The sequence below is a fragment of the Gossypium hirsutum genome, chromosome A08 (genome assembly GCF_007990345.1).
Source record: "Gossypium hirsutum isolate 1008001.06 chromosome A08, Gossypium_hirsutum_v2.1, whole genome shotgun sequence".
NCBI classification, from domain to species: domain Eukaryota; kingdom Viridiplantae; phylum Streptophyta; class Magnoliopsida; order Malvales; family Malvaceae; genus Gossypium; species Gossypium hirsutum.
Genome location: NC_053431.1, coordinates 114,279,142 through 114,287,509, shown reverse-complemented (window position 1 = coordinate 114,287,509; position 8,368 = coordinate 114,279,142). Strand labels below are relative to the sequence as shown.

The 8,368-nt window shown below is 36.5% G+C and overlaps 1 non-coding gene across 1 annotated transcript; it reads left to right on the top strand.

Annotated features, from left to right (window-relative positions):
- Positions 1-7,838: 7,838 nt before the first annotated feature.
- On the top strand, positions 7,839-7,945 carry LOC121205687 (small nucleolar RNA R71). Its single transcript, XR_005900763.1, has one exon. It is a non-coding gene; the product is annotated as a small nucleolar RNA R71 (small nucleolar RNA).
- The last annotated feature ends 423 nt before the right edge of the window (positions 7,946-8,368 follow it).

Below are 8,368 nucleotides of genomic sequence, written 5' to 3'. Positions count from 1 at the left end.
TCGAGACTAACAACAACTAACCCTAGGTTGATTAATTGAAATATCTTTCTAATTAACACCCCTAGTGTTGCATTAACTCGATCTATGGATTCCCTTATTAGGTTTCACCCTAATTCAGCAAAATCTTGTCACCCTATCTCTAGGCGTCAATCAACTCCGCTCAATTATGCTAGATCTACTCTTAGACAGGAACTTTTGCTCATCTGAATAAGCACATCAATACTTGAATCAATATCCTGGAATATTAAAGCAAGAATTAAGAACACATAATTAAGAATAAGTCAAATATTTATCATACAATTCAGAAAATAATAACAAGATCCGTCTTAGGTTTCATTCCCCTTAGGTATCTAGGGGGTTTAGTTCATATTTATGAAAGAAAACATCTCAAAAGAATAATGATAACAAAACATAAAGAAAACCCAAGAACTCTTGAAGGGAATTGAAGGGAGATCTTTAGTCTTGAAGGTGAATCCAGCTTTTGAGATGGATCAATCGGCTTCCCTCGAGTAATTCCTTACCTCCTACTCCGTGTCTCCCCTCTAATCCTCCTCTAGTGTGTTTAAATAGGCTTTAGAATGCATAAAAGCCTTCAAGAATGGCCTTTTTCGAATAAGACTAAACTTGGGCTCGACAGGGACATGCCCGTGTTCGATTTCTTCAATCCATGTTCAAGGCTGTTAAATAGACACGGGCGTGTGGTCTACCCGTGTAAGTCATGCTCGATTCTACTGAAAGGACACGGGCGTGTGGTCTACCCATATAAGGAAGTCCAAGCCGTGTTAGAGCCTACTAGAACTACACGAGCGTGTGGTTTGCCCGTGTACGGAAGTCCAGGCCTTGTTAATTTCACATGTTGGTCCATTTTCTCTGTTTTCAGCCCGTTTCTCGCTCTTTTTACTCTCCTATGCTCACCTAAGTATAAAACATGATATTAAAGGATTAGGAGCATCGAATTCACCAAATCTAAGGATAAATCATCCAAACATGTGCTAAGCATGGGATAAAAAATATGTATAAATTACGGTTTATCAAATACCCCCACACTTAAGCGTTTGCTTGTCCTCAAGCAAAATCCTCAACTCACAATTAAGAATTTATTTTTCTCAACTTATAATTCCTATCAATAATATCTCAAAATAATCCATAAGTAATCATACATTGAAAGTTTAACTAGAAGAATATCAAAGTTTCAAACATTCTAAGTTGAGCATTTTATCACAAAAACATAGGTGCCTCCCCTCATCTAAGTGATTACCTTTGATTCAAAATATCACAGAGTTTTAACATCCTCACTAAGGATTCACTCAAATAACTCGAGGTGTTTAAGAACAACAAGTTAGGCACTCAATAGTCAATATGAAAAGTTATTACCATAGGCTTGCATAAAATTAAAATCGCCACCACTATATATTGAGATGAAACATCAATCAATAGGTCTTTAGAGGGTTGTAACGTGGCTTTGGTTAGGGGGTGTGGTCACAAATTGAAAGAAAAGATTAGAATCGAGATTGAATTAAAAAATTACCTAACTAGAAAAATAACTAATCATCAATTGAATACAAGTGAGCTTCTTCTCAGAATATAGATTTAAACATTTAAGCTCAAAAACAAAGAATACTACGAATATAAATGCATGTATTGTAATTTTTTTAAGAACAAATCAAATAACATAGGCTAAATATCAAAGATAAAACATAGCTAAACAATTTATTCAAATCAAATCTCGACAAAAATAGGGATCAAATTAATTTAGGGGATTTCAACAATAATGGGTTATGGGTTAATATTGAGGGTAAACCAATGAATGAGTTGTTAGGCTCAAGGGGATTCACTAAGGGTTAATTATGAAGGTAGGCTTTTATGGAGTGAGTGGGTTAAACCTAAGTGCCTTTATCATCTTGACATATCAAATCAAATGGTGTGGTCTTGACATGCATAATCAAGTAAGTTCTAGAATAACAGATCAATATTGAATCACTCAAAGCAACAATAAAAGTGAGCATGAAAGAAATAATATATACTCTAAAGGCTCAAGATCTCACAAAAATTATTGGTTTTTTTATGTTTAAACTTGAGAATTTCAACTCAAGATAGTACCTAAACTTAGGGAAACAACCTAAAATTTTTTAAATCTCAAAAATCAACTTATCATGCTTGATTTTCTAATTCTTTAAAGTTTAAACAATCAATACATGAATGCCTATGCTTTAATTCAAAACATAGCAATAAAAATCATAAATTAATCAAAATTCATTCTAATAATGATATGAGAAGATCATATGAGAACAAGACAAAATTTAGGGATTTTTCTGATAATGATATAAATGACCCCCACACTCAAGATGTACATTGTCCTCAATGTACAAAGATGTATAATAGTAATATAAAGATAATATCAAAAGAGAGGGAGAGAAGTGAAACTGCCCTGAAATTGTGAACGATATCCTTGGTTAGCGAGAGCGAAAATTGAAGAAAAAGTTGAAAGGAAGGTATGATTCTGAGGGATAAATGAGAAGACACCACTGTGAATGAGGATTAAGGGAATAATTCGATGATAACCACAAAGGCAGGTAGAATATAAGACGGTGGTCTTCAAAATTAAATAAGAGACAATGGAATAAAAATAGAAATAAAGATAAAAAATAAAAATAATAGTAAAACACACATGCCGTGTTCCTCGGGGCGTGTTGGTGCACATGGCCGTGTCATTTTGACAGTTTCAACCATGGGTGGTGGGCACGGGCGTGTCGACTGCCCGTGTTAATTCGTTCGCTTCTCCCACACCCGTGTTTATGTGCCCACACCCGTGCTAATTTCTTGGTTTCGACCACGGTTTATAGACACGGGCGTGTTGCACGCCCGTGTTGATTTGGCAGGATTGCCCACGGCCATGTCGCATGGCCGTGACAATGTATCAGATCTCGTGTTTTGGGAAAAATTTTACTCTACTTTCACACTGCCGTATTGCATAACCGTGTCTCTGCCCGTGGTATGAGCATGGCCTTAGGCACGCCCGTGGGTTAGGCCGTGTTTGCCCTTATCAAATGTCAACATTTCCTGCAGTTAGACTATGAATAGTTAAAGAAAAATTAAACCCTATTTAGTGAGGTTAGTGCTTGGGTTGCCTCCTAAGAAGTGCTTATTTAGAGTTTAAGCTCGACTCTACCTTGCAGGTATATTTAGGGGAGTTCGTGGAGCCGTAACTCCTCTTTATCGTCTTTGAAATTCTCACAGTTGTAAAATTTTAGGCGATGTCCATTTACCTTGAAAGTGCCTTGTGATGGGTGGCTTACCTCTATTATGCCATATGGAAAGACATTTTAAACTACGAAAGGACCTGACCATCATGATTTAAGCTTCCCTGGGAACAATTTGAGCCTCGAGTTATACAACAGGACAAGATCTCATACTTCAAATTGCTTGCGTTGTTTTAAACGAGCGTCGTGGTGGCGCTTCATTGCTTCCTTGTATAGGCGTGAATTCTCATATGCATTGGTTCGCCACTTATCTAACTTGTTCAACTGCATCAACCTGTTTTCACCTGTAAGTTTGGGATTGAAGTTTAGAAATTTTATAGCCCAGAATGTATTGTGTTCTAAGTCAAATGGTAGATGACAAATTTTCCATAAACAAGTCTGTAAGGTGATGTTCCTATGGGGGTATTAAAAGCGGTTCTATAAGCCCATAGAGCATCATCTACTTTCATCATCCAATCTTTCCTGTTTAACTCTACTGTCTTTTCTAGGATATGTTTAAGCTCTCGGTTTGCTATTTCGATTTGGCCACTAGTTTGAGGGTGGTAAGAGGTGGCTGTTCTGTGGTGAACACCGTATTTCTTAAGGGTCTTGTCAAATTGGGCGTTACAAAAATGAGTACCCCTATCACTGATAATTGCTCTAGGTGTTCCAAATTGAGAGAAAAGTTTCTTAAGGAATCGTACTACTACTCTAGCATCATTAGTAGGTAAAGCTTGGGCTTCAACCCATTTGGACATGTAACCAACAACTACTAAGATGTACTTATTCCCAAATGAACTAGGGAATGGACCCATGAAGTCGATACCCTAAACGTCAAATATTTCACATGAAAGCATATATGTCTGCGGCATTTCATCACATTTGGAGATACTACCTGTCTGTTGGCATTTGTCACAAGAAGTAACATACCTGTTGGCATCTTTGAATAGTATGGGCCAATAAAAACCTGATTCAAGGATTTTATGTGCTTTCTTATTTCCACTGTAATATCTTCCAGTCGGTCCTAAGTGGCAATGTTCCAAGATCTTTAATGCTTCTGTCCTTGTAACGTATCTCCTAATAACTTGATTTGCACATATACGGAAAAGAAAAAGGTCTTCCCAAAAGTAGTTTTCACATCAGTAAAGAATCGCTTCTTTTCTGATGTGTCAACCTTGTTGGGATAATGTTAGCGACTAAAAAGTTTGCAATGTCTGCAAACCAAGGTACCTTAGAATCAGATATAGCAAAAAATTGTCTTTCAGGGAATAAATCATTTATTTCAACGTCATCTAGCTCTTTGGTACTTGAATTTTCAAGCCTGGAGAGATGGTCAGCCGCGATATTTTCAGCTCCTTTCTTATCTTAATCTCCAAGTCAAATTCCTACAATAATAAAATCCATCGAATAAGTTGAGGTTTTGCATCAGTTTTAGTCAAAAGGTAGCGAAGAGCAAAATGGTCAGTATAAACGACAACTTTAGACAATATTAGATATGGCCTAAATTTATCGAATGCAAAAACCACAGCTAGCAGCTCTTTCTCTGTGGTGGTGTAGTTTTCTTGTACTGCTGTCAAAGTTTTGCTAGCATAATAGATAGGTTGAAAATGTTTATCTCTTCGCTATCCCAAAACTGCACCTACTGCAAAATCACTCGCATCGCACATTAGCTCAAAAGGTGAATTCCAATCAGGTGCAATTATAATTGGAGCTTTAGTCAGTTTATCCTTTAAAGTATTAAATGCTTCTAAACATTCATGATCGAAATTAAAAGGTACATCTTTTTCTAGTAATTTAGTCAAAGGCTTAGCTATTTAAGAAAAGTCTTTAATAAATCTTCTATAAAATCCAGCATGTCCTAAAAAGCTTCTAATAGCTTTAACCGAATTAGGGGGAGGTAGTTTTTTAATGGTTTCAATTTTAGATTTATCAACCTCAATCCCTTTACTAGAAATTTTATGTCCTAACACAATACCTTCTTGAACCATAAAGTGACATTTTTTCCAATTAAGCACAAGGTTTGTTTCCTCACATCTTATTAACACTCATTTTAAATTTTTAAAGTAAAGATGGAAAGAGTTACAGAAAATCGAGAAATCATCCATAAATACCTCCATGACGTCTTCTACGAGTTCATAAAAAATGGCAATCATGTAGTGCTGAAAAGTAACAAGAGCATTACATAATCCAAAAGGCACTCTACGATAAGCAAAGTACCATATGGACATGTAAATGTCGTCTTTTCTTGATCTTCAAGAGCTATTAGGATTTGAAAATAGTCAGAGAGTCCGTCTAAAAAGTAGTAGTACATGTGCCCTGACAATCTTTCCAACATTTGGTCAATGAATAGAAGGGGGAAGTGATCTTTTCTCGTGGCATCATTTAGCTTCCTATAATCAATGCAAACTCTTCAACCTGTGACTATCCTTGTTGGGATTAATTCATTCTTCTCATTGGCTACAAAAGTTAAGCCTCCTTTCTTAGGAACAACCTGCACTGGACTTACCCAAGAACTGTCAGAAATAGGATAAATAATTTCAGCATCTAGGAGTTTAATTACTTCATCTTTAACAACTTCCTTCATGTTGGGATTCAGTCGTCTTTGGGCTTACACACATGGTTTATAGTCATCTTCTATTAAAATTTTGTGGGTGCAAAAAGAAGGGTTGATCCCTTTAATGTCAGAAATTTTCCAAGCTATGACCCTTTTATGCTCTCTTAAGACTTTGAGTAATTCTTTTTTCTCTTTGGATTGCAAGTTAGATACAATAATTACCAGTAATGTAGAGTTTTTTCCAAGGAATGCATATTCCAAGTGATTCGGCAATTGTTTAAGTTCCAGTTTGGGAGGTTCTTCAATAGAGGGTTTTTGCTTAAGTTCATCGTTTACCTTAACACCCTCATATTCTTTTGGTCTTGGGGAGGGTTCATTGGAATTCAGTTCAGTTCCTATCTCAGAATTATCATCCCCCTCTTGTTCTTGGACAAGACACGGTTCCAACGTGTCCTTATGTATGATTTCCTGAAAAGAATCTTGAGTCGCATGATCAATAGAGTCAATAAAATAACATGAGTCATCCTGTTCCCTAAAAAATCTCATGGCATCATAAATTTTAAAGATAATCTCTTCGTCACCTACTTTAAGTACCAATTTACCATCACCCACATCAATAACAGACCTAGCAGTGGCTAAAAATGGACGACCTAAGATTAAAGGCACTTCAACATCCTCATTCATGTCAAGCACAACGAAATCAACAGGGAATATAAATTTATCTACTTTTACAAGTACATCCTCTATAATTTCCCTAGGATATTTAACAGATCTATCAGCTAATTGAATACTCATCCTAGTGGGTTTAGGTTCCCCAAGACCAAGTTGTTTAAACATTTTATATGGCATCAAATTAATGCTAGCACCTAAATCAACTAGTGCCTTATCAATATTCAAACTACCAATTAAGCAGAGAATAGTAAAACTTCCTGAGTCTTTTAGTTTGGTTGGCAATTTATTTTGGAGTATGGCCGAGCACTCCTCATTAAGTTCCACTATAGATAAGTCTTCAAACTTCTTTTTTTTGTTAGAAGCTCCTTTAAAAATTTTGCATATGTAGGCATTTGTGATATAGCTTCAAAAAAAGGAAAGTTAATAAGTAGTTGTTTAAAGAGTTCAAGAAATTTACCAAATTGCGCATCCATGCGGTCTTTCTTCAACTTTGTTGGATATGAGATTGGTGGTTTATATTCCTTTGGCATTGGATTTTCATTGTTTTCGGGTTCTTCCTCCTCTCCTTTGTCTCTTTTAACTTCTTGTGGTGGCTTCTTTTCGGATTCAACTAACACCTTCCCACTCCTTAGTGTAACTACTTTCACATGTTCTTTTGGATTGGGTTCGGTGTTACTAGGTAAACTTCCTGGCGGTCTTTCTGAAATCATTTTAGCTAGCTGCCCAATTTGATTCTCGAGTCCTTGGATCGGCGCTTACTGATTTTTAACTGCAGTTTCAGTGTTCTGAAAATAGGTTTCCGCTACTGAAATAAATTTTGACATCATCTCCTCAAGGCTCGGCTTTTTCTCTTGCTGGTAAAGTTGTTGTTGGAAGCCTGGAGGATGTTTTGGTCTCTAATTTCCTTGGCCTCCCCATGAGAAATTTGGGTGGTTCCTCCAACCTGCATTGTAAGTGTTATTATAAGGATTATTTTGAGGTCGAAGATTATTACCCATAAAATTTAGTTACTCGTGTTTCATGTTGTGGCCATAAGGTAGGTATTCTGAATTGCTCGCTCCACTTCCATTTGTATTGTATTGCATTACTGGGTGAACCTGTGAAGAGCTAAGTAAACCATCAATTTTTTATTCAAAAGTTCTACTTGATTAGAGAGCATGGTGACCAAATCAGCGTTAAAAACACTAGCTGCTTTCGTTGGCTTTGTCCTCTTGATTTGCCACTGATAATTATTTAGTGACATCTCCTTTATAAATTCGTAAGCCACTTCAGGTGTTTTGTTATTGATAGTCCCACCAGTAGCTGTGTCGATAAGTTGCCTTGTTAAGAGGTTTATGCCGTTGTAAAACGTTTGAACCTACAACCATAGTGGTAACCCATGGTGAGGGCACCTTTTCAATAGGTCATTGTATCTCTCCCATGCATCATAGAGTGTCTCTAGATCTATTTGCACAAAGGAAGAGATATCATTCCTCAATTTAGCCATTTTAGCCAGCAAAAAATATTTAAGTAAAAAATTTTCGGTAATTTGTTCCCAAGTAGTGATTGACCCTTGCGGTAATGAGTTCAACCACTATTTAGCTTTGTTCCTCAATGATAAGGGAAACAACCAAAGGTGAATGGCATCATCAGAAAAGCCATTGATTTTAAAAGTGTCGCAAAACTCTAGGAAATTCACCAAATGAGTGTTTGGCTCATCGTCCTGCAAACCATCAAACTGAACAAACTATTGAATCATTTGAATTGTGTTAGGTTTCAGTTCAAAATTATTTGCAGCAACAGCAAGCCTAACTATACTTGACTCAGTTCCTGTTAAAGTAGGTTTAGCAAAATCATACATGGTGCGTGGAACAAGATTTTGATTTATTGGATCAGCAGCTATTGTAGGAGGTAGCGGGTTTTC